General features: G+C 40.2%; 1 protein-coding gene across 5 annotated transcripts in view; it reads left to right on the top strand.

Moving 5' to 3' along the window:
- Positions 1–15,212, top strand: part of LOC109398784 (homeotic protein female sterile) — a 64,341-nt gene that overhangs the window by 12,596 nt on the left and 36,533 nt on the right. For 4 of the 5 annotated variants that reach the window (XM_062856919.1, XM_062856921.1, XM_062856917.1 and 1 more), the window contains exon 3: positions 13,378–13,448. The gene's annotated coding sequence lies outside the window, so the exon portion shown is untranslated. Of the gene's footprint in view, positions 1–5,398; positions 5,809–13,377; positions 13,449–15,212 lie in introns of those variants that run through there. The other variant, XM_062856920.1, reaches the window with a different exon arrangement.

The following is a 15,212-nucleotide window of genomic DNA, read 5'->3' as shown; positions in this document are numbered from 1 at the left end:
CCACTGCGACCAACATTTGATCTATAGTAGTACACCCCGTGTCCTTTGTATAGTGCATGTCGTATTACTTTATTGGCCTCCTGAAGTGAGGTTAAGTTTTGTAAAATCCCATTTCGTATTTTAGTGATTGAGTCGTTCCAGATTAAATTTAATGTGGGATCGGGGTAGAAAAATTCATTTTTTTTTTGCTAGGTTTCTAGCTGCACTCTGAATAGAGTTGAAACCTCTACACTAGACCCGAAGATAGAAAAGAATACGTAATCTTTCAGAAGCAGTTAGCCAGCCGTACGCGGAAAATGATATCCATTAAGACACTGTTGCCTACTGACTCAGAAAGTTACGGTAGAAGGTTGGAAATTTTTCAATTGGTCAGTCAGTCAGGATTTGCCTATGTAGTGTTATGGTCACACGGTTTGTGTTTGTCTTCGTGTTTGGTTTTGTGGTATGGTTCCGTTCAATATGTATTATTCCTCGTTAAATCAGTTGTCGTATGTTTGGTTTTTTATCGAATCAATCGAACGTATGTTAAAATATAGTCAATCCTGGGTCAAATTGTTTTCTTGATTTCGCTAATCGTTTTCTCTGTGTTCATCTCTAGTGTCCTTAAATTATCATCGACCCAAAACCCACAGAAACATGTAACTGAACTTCTGATATTTTTCTGTTGGTGTCATAATACCATTTAAGAGATAAACAAAAATACGCCAAGTTGATCAGTTGGTTGCAATAAAATTTTGAAATAATAAAGATTGCTTGTCTATTATGTATGCATCCCACTACAAATACTATGAAAAATATTCAAACTCGTTCAATTGTCCTATCGGTCCTGCCTAGATAAACCATGCCATTTTCTCAAGTGTAGCCTAGAAATGTCAACCTAGTCATACACAAGTAACGTTGTTCAGTTAATAAAAGCAGTCAGTTTTTGTCCAAAATGTCACGTCGAACGCATTGACGTCAACAATGCGTTCAAGTGTTCGCACGTTAGCTTCGAATCTATCAGCACAATTAAGTGCTGCAAATCTCCTTCTCACTATTAGTCCCTGGCCAAGATCACAGGGTTTGACGGTATTAAAGTGAAGGATGTTAATTGTAATTCTTGTAATGAAAATATCACCTTTAACACTTTAATGCGCCTCCAACGGTTCATTGCAAACCGGCTGCTACAGATGGAGTATGGCTGATTTATCAGAAATGCTCGATATACAGGAGGAACCTGCTGGGGCCTAGTAGTTTCTATACCCAGGAAACAGTTCCGGTCGATTGAGTCTAGGAAAGTACCGAGAGTCGTTGTGAATCATAATGAAAATATTTGTGTTTTGTGACGGGTCTCGGAATCTTTTTTTGAGTCAGCAGACTTTGAACTGTTGCATGGGCTTCCCACTATTTGGTTAATTTTAACAAATACACTAAAAAAATTCAATTCAAATATGAAATAATTAGTAGTATCTCGTGTATTCAATTTGCTAATACATAGTTCTCAACATTTGATGTGCTTTCGTGGTTTAATTTTCTCTTTAATTTTTTTTTATATCTGATAGTTTTGTGAGTAAACCCTAATATGTTTCATGCCTAGTGCTTAATGATATTTTCCTGCGATATCAATTCAAATTAACTAAAAAACTAATAGTGGGAAGTGCAGCATTTAATAGTGCATGCTTATAGATTCGAAGCTAACGTGTGATCAAGACGAAATCGACAAAAACTGACTACTTCGACTTTGACTAACGTAGACTATTTATGACAAATTAGATTTTTTTTTTACATTTTTCGGCTGTATGGAAGGTTTTCTTTAATTTTGACCTTTTTGGACCTTTCTGATAGTACTAGGGATGTGGACGAAATACAACTTGCAAAGATAAAAAAACAGTACTAAAACAAGGATCACCAAAAATGAACATAACAAACACATCCACCATCTAACAGATCATAGGCACACCTAAGATTACTGAACTATATGGCAGACCATAAATTTGAACAATAACATTCTTTAAACCTAGACATGACAAAAAACACAAATACAAAATCGACCAAATGACAATAAACCGAAACTTTCACACCTTCTACCGTAACCTTCTGAATCAGTACGCAACAGTGTCTTACTGGACGACATGTCCGTGCACGGCTGGTGAACTGCTTCTGAAGGAATACGTTCTCTATCATATCCAAAGGCCTAGTGAACTGTCGTTGTCCGCGCAAACGCATCGTGCTCTTTCATATAGACGCGAGACGATTGTGCACACAGTGATGGGAGAGGTTTCTACGTCCCTCGGCGTGCCGCTAGGAACCTTTCAAAAAAAAAAAAAAAAAAATCTCCTTCTCACTATTAGTTCTTCGGTCGATTTCAATTGCTTTATTTAAAGAAAATATGATCAACTAACATTGTAAAAATTCAAAAAAGCAACTATGACATCAATAAATTACCAATCAGAATCAACCGAGAAACGTGGGTAATAGAGCCCAAACAACATTTTGAAGTCAGCTGGCTGTAAAAGGTTCCAAAACCTGTCACAAATCCTACAATACTTTTATTAGGATTTGTAGCGATCATCAAAACCTTCTTAAATCTAACCGACTTGGAACTATTGCTTGGGAATAGACTCTAATGAGCCCTGGCGGATCCTCCATGTTTATCGAGCATGTCTGATGCATATGATCAGCCATACTCCATCTGCAGCAGCCGGTTCGTGATGAACCGTTGGAGGCGCATTAAAGTGTTAAAAAGGTGATATGTTTCACTAAAGAACACTACATTACAATAATCAAAATGAAACTCATTCACTTTAATACCGTCAACCCCTGCGAACTTGGCCACAAACAATAATACCGGACATTGATTTCATAGTATTTAAATTCTTTGTTAACTATGCTTGCCGATCAGGTTCTCAAATGTGTGTAAATGATTGCTAGCATGCTCTTTAGAGCCAAAAGCGATGAATACCAAAGTCACACATCTAAACGCGAAAGAGCTTTTTCGATGAAAAGTTTACATGTATGTAGCAAAACCAGAAATGAATGAAAGCTTGATCTGGGGCGTCTCGGTTTTTCGTCCTACGTAGGCTGAGAACAACTTGCGCAGCCAGAGACATTCAGGCAATGCAGTGCGCACTTGTTATGCATTACATCCAGCGCGCGCGATTTTGGAAATGGAGGTGCCAAATGTGCTCTATAGTTAGTTGGCAACGGTTTCCCAACTTTAACTTCGAGGTCATGATACGAGCTAAAACAATCTATTGAGGTGGAAATTCCAAACATTTGCCGAACAAAAACAGCATATTGGACATGATGGAATAAAACAAGTATCGTCGGTGTGTGAAAAACTTTGGAAAATGGCTTTCACCGAAAATTGATTTTTCTTAAAGTCCGAGATACCTAACTTCGGAAGTGATGCATTGGATTCGCATTCAGATGTGCATTAGAGCGTCCAAATATCTGTTGAAATGCACAGAACTTTGCTTAAATTCCATTTACATCAAGAAAAAAAACATCAGTTTAGGCATAATCTTCAAAAGATAATTTCGAAGATGCAATCATTATATCTAAGTTAATGAATAAATTGAAAACTTTGTATATATGTATATACATAAAGAAGCAAAGGTAAACGACGCTCTCCATAATTATTTCAGTTGAAAATGTGGAAGATATTTTTCAGAAAATGGTAGACAAACAAGAAGGTAAAAATTAGTTTATGTTGAAAATCACATTACTAAAACAAAAAAAAAAAAAACTAGCAGTGTAGTACCAAATATCCCTAAACGTGTTTTCTATAGTACAATTGTAATCTGTAGAACAGGTCAGTCTGCTGGTCACGAGACGCCTCTGTTACAGCTATCCATATAAATGTTGTGAATTCATTTTGGTTGCTTTTATTGCACTCTAATCCAACTCCGGAAGAGTCGCCGGAAGATGTGCAAATCGAATAAGAATCCCAACCAATAAATCAGCTGCTTTTATACAGTAGTGTTGTAAGGGGGCATCCATAAAGTACGTCACGCTTAGAGGGGGAGGGGGGGGTTCTGAAAAGTGTGACAGGCAATGTATAAGTATAGGAAAAACCCGTACGAAGGGGGGAGGGGGGGAGGAAATAGGGTTTTTATTAGAAAATCCGGCTACATTTTTTTCAAATATTAATTTCTGCACACTCCAAAATTTACATAATAAGTTTCAAAAGCGTTGCATATACAATTTACATTGAATTTGCTGACATGCAGCTGAATATATAGAAATTATACGTTTAAGCTAACCTTTAAATATGTGTTCATTTAACCCCCATCGATTGTTCATTTTACCCTCACTGCTTTTCTGTACTCGATTTTCTTCCATTTTTTGTAATCAAAAATTATTAAATAAAATTTTATTTTTGAGCTTATTTTTCTTCTAGGATTCTTAGAACATAATACTATCTACGATATTACATGGTGAAAGATATGGATTTTGACATATTTCTATTGAAAACGACGCCAAATGCTTAGGGTGTTCATATTACCCCCAATTCCCCTACTGAGGAATTTTCAAATATTCTTGATCGCAGAGTGCGCTGAGTTTGAAGTTTAACGTAAATACCCTATCAACCAAATTCTGATTTTCTTTATAGTTCTTTATCTGTCGATAGCGATCGCCATCGTTTCAAAACAAATCGATATCGATCGACATCGAAAATCTCACTGGTTGACCGGGTTGACCGCTCAAAGAAAAGTTATCCGAAAAATGGCTCATCTAATTTTACATACACAATACGGTGACCTAGTGGACATGATTTGTGGGGGTAATTGTTTGTCAAATGCAGCTGATTTAGTTAAGAAATTGTTGAATTTTGGCCGATATGATACTAAACAAGTTCAGTTACATATAAATTATGATACCGAAATCTATAATATTATTTTCTACTAAAATCTCTTTTCATCAGTAAGTGCCATTCGACCAGATGTTCATTCGACTAAATGTCATATGCTTCTTCTTCCACAAATGGGGTTCGACCAGATGTCCGTTCGATCAAATGTACTTTCGACCAAATGTCATTCGACCAAACGTCATTCGACCAAATGTCATAGATCCAGGTGCAGGTGGTCGCCGCAGCGTTAGGCTTTGAACGCAAAAAAGTTCGTTAAAGTAGTACGGATAAGGTAGGCTAGTGTGTATGTCATCTGACGTTCCACTAGCCACCGGAGGTTTGTTTCCGATGTCTGGAACCAGGACGCAAGTCATGGGACTGCAAAGGCCATGACAGGAGCAAACTGTGTAGGAGATGCGCCGCCGAAGGCCATAAGGCACAAGGATGCACGAGTCCAACTATTTGTCTGATAAAGTTAATAGAAAGCTCATGCCACAGCTGTGTACAGGATTTCGAAAAACCAAGTTGATTTAAGGCTTCTTAAATTAATATCAAGTGCTTCTTCATATTTCCCTAAACTCATGTATCGATCATCGGTTTAGGAATTGTTTTTCTTCCATTACTGCGAAATTGCTTTCTCTGGCAACACTGCCGCCAGTATACTCCCTTTCCCTTATTTCGCTCAAACATTACTTCGTTGGTGCGGCGGTCCGTACGGGAAGCACACTCAGACTATGCCGTGCCTTCTTCATTGCCAGTTCGAATACAACGCTTGCAGCGAGCAAATAGCATCGTAAAAAGGGGCCAATCGAACGTTCTGGATTGTCCCGTTCCGTCCGACCGACGTGTGCCCTGTGTGTGCTTTTCTGCGTACCATGTCTGGACCACCATCGTCGTCGTCGCCGCGCCGTCATCATCCGCTGCCTTCGGTGTATCAGGTTGATGTTGCAGCTGCGTTTTGGAAATTACTGCAAAAGGTGTCAAGCTTTCGTTACATTTTTCTCAACACGACCGAAGCAATTATATAAGTTGGAAATTTGTGCTCAGTTTTGACTCATCGTGGAAGAAAATGTTTCTCATTATGATATCTATTGGCCTCTTCCTTCTTAAATCTTTGTAATGCAAGCAAAAAAAAACAAGTCTTAACCTGTGACATATTCTAAGAAAAGTGCCTTGCTCAGTTCATCGCAGACGGAACTGTGAGTGCAAATGACGAAGACTCCGACGTCAACCAGTGAATGTAGTCGCAAATGATAATGAAAGCTTCTCTACCCGTCAGGTTTAAGGACAAACGTCTTGAAATCCCGGTTCAACAGTGCATCAAAACTTCAGACGCACAAATCTCAAGAAGCAAGCTTCAAACAACAATACATTTTATTATTCTGTTCTTGCTCACTTGTAATAAGCTTAAAATTAGAAGCTCAGGTGCGCTGGTTTTGTTTACGAAGAGATTTGTGCCCTCAAAATCGTGAGTAGCTGCCAAAGTCGGCCATTGTGGCGGCCATATTGGGATTCTAACCAGTCTGTCCTTAACAGCAGTATGACGAAACAACATTTTTTCGATAGCGGTACGACAATCACTTCGTCTGCCCTTGGTACCATTGCTCATTTCGTGTCTACGACGGCGGCAGTCTTATGACGAGGATTGCTAATCTCGTTTTTTTTTGCCTGAACACACACCAGTCCACCTTCGGAATACGATTGATGATATTTTGCAAAAACAGACAACCACATGTGTTGTTGGCCTCACTGAATGTGCTCGTGTCAAGTCAAGTGGATGGAAAAACAGAAGTGTGTAGTGAAAATATACTGCCTTTTCTTTGGATGGTGTGGTGTCTGAGGCAAAACTCGTATGGAACTCGTCCCGACAACGAAAGAGCGGAAGTTTTGCATGATTTTGTCGGTCGGATTCAAGGAAACTTCCCTGTTGAAAAACAGTTCGTTCATTCGACTGCTACATTCCAGTTTCTTTATTCGCAAAACCCGCAAGACAAGGGGATTCGGGCGAACACACGAAAGGAATAGTTTTGGTTGACGCGTCGAGTTCATATTTTTGAGGTGAAAGTTTTAAATGCTGCTGTAACATCAGCTCGTCGTCGGCGCTCACTTTCGATTTTAGCATGCTTTGTGGAAAGGCACTATCAGCTTTGAATCGTTTGTTTTGTGAGCATTGTGATTCAGCTAGTGTCAACTCCCACGATCTACTTATTGTTTTGACTGGGTTCCACGCTAAAAATATCACACTTGTATTATGTTACTTTCACTTTGCGTAAGCAAACGCGTTGTTTTGATTTATTTCGGTTTATTTCTAAGTACATAACTAATTATTCATTTTTTTTCAAATGGAAGTGAAATACTTTCGTTAGGATAACTATTTTTAGCAACTGACAGTTGGTGTACTGAGCCTCAGTAAAATCGATTACCAAAACTACCGAAATCATACTCCTGTTCAAATTTCGTCAAAAAAGTACCAAACAGGCAATTCAGGATTGAGTGTGTGAGTTGTGCCTTTATTGCAGAAAAAAATCAAAATGTCAAAATCTCGCGTTTCTCAACGAACTTTGAAACGAGTTTTTGCGAGATGAAAGTTTACATAGTTTTTCATCAAAATAACAAAATTGACAAATTTTGAGTTGTGCTCCTATTGCAGGAAGGAAACCGACCATATGTATGTGCTTTATATACGGTCCATCTTCGTCTTGTCGAAAACAAAGCTAATAAGCGCTATTTGTGTCGGTACGGTGATCACGATATCTTGAAAACTAGTTGACCGATTACATTTGCAAACTATTTTTAATTTTGTAATTTGTAATTTTATTAAAAACGATAACCTGCCAGTATACACTTTGAATGAGGTCAAGGATACTTACTTATTTAAATATTACTTAGGATACATAAAAATTAACAAATTTAGCTACGTTAGAACAAAATGAAACAAATTAACAATATATCAATGAAAAGTGAAAGTTGAATAATGTTTAGTTGTTGCATTTCATCAAGTTGTTTAATCCTTTCCTTCCCACGACTTTGAACGACTATTTCTATGCCAAAAAAGCGTTTCCGACAAAAGTGCTTGAACAAAAGTTATTGCAAATTGGCCAAATTTTTTGAAATCAACATAAAAAAATTTAGTTGTAAATCAATAGCATTTTGGTTGTTTATCAATAGTTCGACTATTGAAACAAGTAGTTGGGAGTTGGGTTTACCTAATGAGATTACAATCATATTTCAAAAACTATTACATCATATTCATCTAATTTCGTTTGTCTCGAGTTCGTCGAAAATTGATGGTGCTCAGAGCAACCATGGGAAGTAGAGGGTTAACCTGGAAGCTTGGGTCCTGGCCAGTATGTACTTAGAATATCCGTTGGACTCAAGCTCCCAAAATGAAAAAAGTGGCCAACTCAACTTGCTGTTGATCGACCCGCCGTTTTCTCTGTAGTTCAAGAACGATTCGGGAGACCGTGGAAGTTACGGAATCCCACTTATCCGCTCTCGTACACATCCTTTCAAATATGTTATCTGGAGTGATATCTCCACCGCATACCTCCTGCATACTCGACCTTTGCTCCACGAGGCGTGGTCAGGTCATTAGCATATGCTCCGCGGTCTCATTGCAGTATTCACACTCCGGACATTCAGGGGAGCCTGCGTGTCCGAATCTATGCAGCTACCACCTAAAGCACCCATGGCCAAATTGTGTGAAAGTGAAAGTTCACCTCGCCATGGGGCCTGCTCGTCCATTTAGACACGCTCGGTATGAGCCTGTGTGTCCATCTACCCTTGCTGGAAGAATTTCATTCCCTCTGCCACTTCAACATCGACGATGTTCTGGCGATTCGTCTCTTATGCCGCGTCGCTCGAAGCCCTCTTCGTTCTCTGCCACCATGGGCATCATGCCCGCTAGCACAGATACCGCATCCCTTAAGACCGTCGTGTGGTATGAGCTGACCACCCTAAGGCACATCAGCCTTTGGGTACTCTCGAGTCGCTTCACGTTTCGGTTGACCACTATCGCACTCGACCATGCAGCGGCGCCATACCGCAATATGAAGGCCGCTACTGTCGCGTGCAGCTTACGCTTACTCGAGACTATTGTCGAGCTATTTGACATTATATTTGACAATGCGATTATCGCCATGCTTGCCCTTTGGCAAGCATATTCCACGTGGTTTCCTAATTTCAGCTTATCGTCAATCATGACCCCCAATTGCTTCAGTCAGCTGATCGGGCACCCGTCTGTGGTGACCACTGCCAATTTTTCAGATTTGCGGTTGTTTACCACCACCACCTCCGTTTTTTGCTGCGCGAAAGCCAACTGTCTCGACTTCATCCAGTTCTCCACTATGCCAATGATGATGTCCGTTGCTTTCAGTTCGACTCCTCCGACCAGCTTTACGCTCGGTGGATGTTTGAATCTCAATACGCCATCATACGCCGCGTTCCATAGTACCGAGCCCACGATGGAGGACTGAGGATCCCCGTGATGAAGTTAAAGCTCCTCTCGCCTTCCGCGATGTCATAGATTAGCACCCTGTTCTCCACTTCTGCTGCTCTCCAGTATCCGGCATAGGCTAACCGGGACTCCTAGGTGCACTTGATGGCAGTCCAGGTGACGCTGTTGAACACATTCTTTATGTCTTGCGTGACGATCGCGCAATAGTGGAGCGCTATCTCGGCCGATTTGGTTACAGCCCTGATAGCGTGCGGAGCGAGGCCAGAATTATCGGGTTTCTCGGCATAGATCAGCCTCGACAGCCGTTCCAACAGTTTCCCGGAGGTGTCCAGGAGGCAGATAGGTCTGTATGCCGACGAGTCGCCAGGTGGCCAGCTGTTCGGTTTCCCAAATCGTGAGTATCAACCGGTGCCGACAGGTGGCCATCTTTTCTGGGCCCATCTTGATGAGTACAGCTGCGATACCATTCTTACCAGCTGCTTTGTTGGTTTTGATCTGATAAACGCATTTGCACGGCCGACAGCTCTACTTTTTAGGAACAATGAAACACAAAACACTCATATCTAATGGCTAATTACTTGTTTCGATGGAGAAACTTCAGAGAATACAAATATGGCTGCTACAATGGCCGATTTGGTCCCCTACTCACGTTTTCAAGAGCACCAATCTTGAAAATTCGTAAACAAATGCTCTCGATTTGGAAAAGCTGCCTCATTTGCAAGTGAGCAAAGCCAGGATAAACAAGTGCGGCTCGATTCGCTGCTTCGTTCGTCAGATTTGTGCCTCTAAAGTTTGTATGCAAAATTGCAATGGGATTTCTTGATGTTTCACCTAAAAATCGCACTATTCCCACATCTCCACTTGTTCTTCGTGAATAAAAACTCATGAGTGATTTTTTGTTTTGCTGCATACTCATGAAGCAGGGAAGTGTGAATAATCTCACACATGGCTTACTCTCGGCACGGTGAGTAAACCGTTTGTTGGATTTTCTCTCGCGAGTTGATTCACGATGAGAGTGTTACCATCACAGGCCTACGAACTCCACGACAATCAGGTGCTCATCGAAGTGCTGCTTCCACCTTTCGATCACCTCGCGTTCGTCCGTCATATCCCTGCATATTTCGACTCGCGGCACGAAGCCGTTGCGGGATGCGTTGAGCTTCTCGTAGAACTTATGTGATTCTTGGAAACGGCACAGCAGTTCCATTCCCTCACACTCCGCTTCTTCCAGGCGGCGCTTATTCCCCGGAAGAGACGGGTCTGCTGTTTCCCCTTGTTTGTAACATTCTACGTTCTGCCGGGAACCTTGTTGCAGCATTACCGCCCGTGCTGCGTTCTTCTATTCCAAAAAACGCTGTGCACTCCTCGTCGAACCATTCGTTTCGTCGACTCCTTTCCACGTACCCGATGGTGCTCTCGGCTGCGTCGTTGATGGCTGAATTTACTGCTCTCCAGCAGTTCTCTCGCCCTCGTCCGACAACGCTGCCTCGAGATTCTGCGCTTATGCTTAGGCGATATCCGGTTGCTTCAATCGCTCTAGATTGTACCGTGGCAATCACCGGTACCAAACACAGTTGATGACGGGAAGTTTTGGGCGCAGTTTGACTGGGGTTGGTTACCTGATCTTCCCTACTGTTGCTCGAAGCCCGGCCGGTGCCACTTGGAGGTTGGGCAGAGGTTAGTTATCTCAATGGGATTTGTATTACGCCGCGTAATTAACGCGAATTACCCAGTCTTTACCTTGTCTCAATGATTTTTATGTATTAACGAGATTTTTAGCCTTTGGCTAGTTCATCTCGGGACCCACGATTTTCTTCCCTTCCGAAGGAAGAATTCACATTTTGTTAGTTTGTCGGGAGTGGGATTCGATCCCAGGTCGTCCCACTCCCGACAAACTCACAAAATGTGAATTCCTCCTTCTTCAATGATGATGATGATATCAATAATGACTTTTCTACCTTAATGTACCGTGGAGGGTCCATATTCTGCGCACCTAAGACTTTGTCAATTTCAATCAGCTGTAATAAATTCCAAATCGAACCGATTTGGCTGAATTTTTGACCGCACATAGTTATTAGCTTTGTTAGTAAGGGAAAAATATAATTCTTACATAACACACTCAATTTTTATGTAAAACCATGAAAATTCTAAAGTGTGTCTTTGTTCCTAATTCTGCGCACCCTTTTTTGGAATGTTCCTTATTTTGCGCACTGATGTTCCTAATTCTGCGCACATGAAAAAACTCGAAAAAGATAACATATTGTAATGAGAACATGATTCATAAATGAAATTCAATTAAACTATTTATTTTCAACTTTCATGCGACTTTACGACCGTATTGGAACTCTGCATGTCCCCAACATTGATACTACTCACTTAGATTATTAAGCAAAGTGAATTTTAATTATGACATACCTATAAAAGGATTTGGTAGCATTATCGAATACGACCATGTAAAGCTTTTTAGTTATCCGCAGAAGTACATATTAGTAAAATTTACTTTCATTTCTAAAGGCAAGATAAACTTTTTCGCCATGACAAGGTGGCACAATCTTTGTTTGCAAACTGAGACGTCTTTCTTGTCCAACTTCAGGGTTTCCTCTGTTTAAGAAAATTCCATGTAAACTTACATCACATGTCGCATTTGAGGAATGCTTGCATGAATACATAAAATATCCCCCGAGGTTGATAGCAAATGTTTCAAAATGGTTAGTCCGGTTGAACTATCAGATCAAAAATGCAAGAAACGTAGATTTGCCTTTAAAGTTCCTAAACTAATTTGTTAAAACGTAATTTACATTCACCGGATTGCTAGAAATATAGAATATCCTAGTTATAACTATGGTGGCATTTATATGATGTTTGTTCATTAATTTGAGCATATAAAACTTAGTGTTGAAATGTCTGCACAGAATTAGGACCACCAATTAATACCGGTTCCTAATTCTGCGCACCTAAGAAGAACAAGAAGATTAAGAAACGAAGAAGAAAACTCAATTGTTTTTTGCCGATTCTGATTCCTCGAGGACAGCAGTACATGATGCGCATGAAAAAGCAGACATTCTCTTCATTATTTATGTCGCAAAATGCTTCCGTTCGTGAGGCAACTTTTTGGCAACTTGTTAGCTTCGCTAACAGACACAGATTTCAGGCAATTTCCAGTACTTGCAACATCATTTTATTTTTTTACAAAATAATGGTCGTTAGTTTGAAAAATTTTTCTTCACAAACTTTTTCATTACTATTGAAACAATATTCAAAAAGTATATTTGAAGCTAATATTAAACTAGCGTTTATGATATTGTGGTATATTCGAGAAAGTGCGCCGAATTAGGGACTGCGCAGAATTAGGGCCGGTCACGGTACCTAACAGAAAATGTTGTAACCATCAAATTTGATTTGGTAAAATGAATTATTTAGTGATCCAAAATCTATCAGACACATAAGTTTGCTTTTGAGACAGACCAAAAGTTAATTATTGTTTCCCTGTGTTATTTGTGATTGTTCCAACGAGTTGAGAGATTGGTCTAGTTTACAAGTATTGATTCGTGGTAAAGCTACGCCTCGAGCAAAATTTTATGCTCAATGAATTGGCTGTGATACAAGTATTAGGTTTGCATGCACTCTGACACCCGACCTCGAAGTCGAATGGAAACATAAACAAACATTTAAATAGACTTCCCTTTTAGCTACTAGGTTTATTTCTCCTCCCATTATGCTCTCGTCGGGGTTCAACGAGTTCTGTGTGAGCAGCATGTGTGCGAACAAAATAACCAAAACAAAAACAGTGATGATATCGAGCACAAATCTCGGCTCATCCCAGGTTGGTCTTAAGGGTTCAATTTGTATTTCTGAATCAATGCAATTATCCGTTGCTGCGTTGTGTTGCTGCTGATATTTAAAACACTATGTTTGATTAAACTGACTAGTCATCTAGGGCAAACCAAATAATGCTGTGTCACTGATCGTGATTTGGATTGTGTTTTTGAAAGGGAGATGGGATAAACATAGTTAACATCATACCTAGCCTTAAGACACTCTAATCATACCTTATATTAATTGCTCTGATTTATTTTTCTTCTTTTTTCAGAATTCTGTGGAACACCATTGACTTGTGATGATAGTCAGCTGATTGCATTCACCCTCGTGAGTCCTGAGACGGTATGTAAAACTCAACACTGATTCCACATCTAATCTGAGGGCTTGGGATGAGAACATTTATGTCAAAATTCCTACAATTATCCTGAAAAAAATGTACAAATTGTACTATAATATTTTATCTTGAAATATTGTTATGTAAGGCCAGTTAACGTTTCCAGTGATTACTTGAAATAAATCAGTTTTTTTTTGTTTTTAATTGAGTCGTTCATTTCAACAGTCTACAGTTTGAAGAAAATCTTAAATCCTCAAAAAATACCTTGAAATTGGTCGATAAATCTGCGAAAGCCATTATTTTTTGCCATGTGTAAGAAAGTAGGTCATAGGCGCGTCTGTCTATGAAAACGAGTTCAATGCGTGTGCTCATCCTCACGTAGCAGTCTACCCCGGTCTGAAACTTGGCTTTGCGGTTCAACAGCGAGCTTCACCTCCGTCCACGCGCAGTTGCACATCCACTACACTACCCACATTCTGCCTACCCGTGAATCCTACCTGTTTGAACACAAAGTGGAGGAAGTCGTCGAAATAAACCGCGCGCTTTTGGCGTTTCGGCGGCTAAAAAACGCGGGTGTTTTCAGGTGGAATTTTAGCTGCCTCCGCTAAAATGGTTTGGCTTTAACTTCGATGATACGAGGGTTTTACGCATACCACTACTAGCGATCGCGATCCTCAATCGACGAGAGACGACGATGTTCCAACATTGCACCCACACATGCAGTCGGAAAGCAGCGTATTCTGTCAAATCTTTATCCATCCACTACAAACACCGAGCTGAAGTTGACATCCACCCGTGTGCTATCTGTTCCACGCACTCTGTTCACTGCATTGCCCACGCTGTACAAGGGTGTGTTGGTCGATACTACTTTTTTCTCATTTTAAAGCTCCTCGGCGCGCGTTTGCATTCTTCTTGTTTCACCGGTTGTTGAACAATACAGTCTGGTGGTTTAGCTGTCAGGCAGTGATGCCATAATTACAGATAAGTACTCTTTCTTAGGCATATGAGGCCATCCAACCAGCAGTTCTTCGTCCTCCCATATCTCTAGATTGAGTTTAAATAAGGGCGAAAGTAACATGAGAGAGTTCTCTTCATCGAATCTCTCTTCTGCAAATTAAAGTGACAAGATGCAAATTCAATCGAACTTTTTTACACTTAGACGCTAGATTGCATCGCAACCTAGCGATTTATGCCCAAAAAGTTCAACAAAACTTGCATTTTGTCACCTTAATTTGAAGAAGAGAGAGTCGATGAAGAGAACTCTCTCATGTTACTTTCGCCCTTATTTAAACTCAATCTAGATCTTAATAGGAATCTAATTGATTGATTGATATAGCTGAGAGTAGCTTGCCAACTGTTCCTACCAGACCAGGGGACCAAAGTGCTCCTATCTTCATGCTTCTCAAAATAAAGCATTAAGAAGTTTGTTTTTTCTTTGATGTTTTTGGATTTTTGTTAGAAGGCTTGGTGGTCTAGTAGCTACCGCTTCTGATGTGTATGCAGAAGGTACTGGGTTCAATCCATGGCCCGTCCCTTTCCTCCTACTTTGTATCTTTCTATCTACTTTCTTTCTCTTTTCTACATATACAACTCATATATGTTCAAAAGTTCATAGCCATCGCTAAAACAGAAACGGGTTAAAAATCCGACTTTCACAGCACAGTGTCAATCTATCAATGCCTACACGTTATGCAATCAAGCGAAGTGTACCGCTTATTCTTCAGATTAATCCGTGCACAATATATAACCTTAATATATTTCCTATCCGTGGA

The sequence above is a fragment of the Aedes albopictus genome, chromosome 3 (genome assembly GCF_035046485.1).
Source record: "Aedes albopictus strain Foshan chromosome 3, AalbF5, whole genome shotgun sequence".
NCBI lineage: Eukaryota > Metazoa > Arthropoda > Insecta > Diptera > Culicidae > Aedes > Aedes albopictus.
Note: the sequence above shows the minus strand (reverse complement) of the source record. Positions and strands in the feature narration are given on the sequence as shown.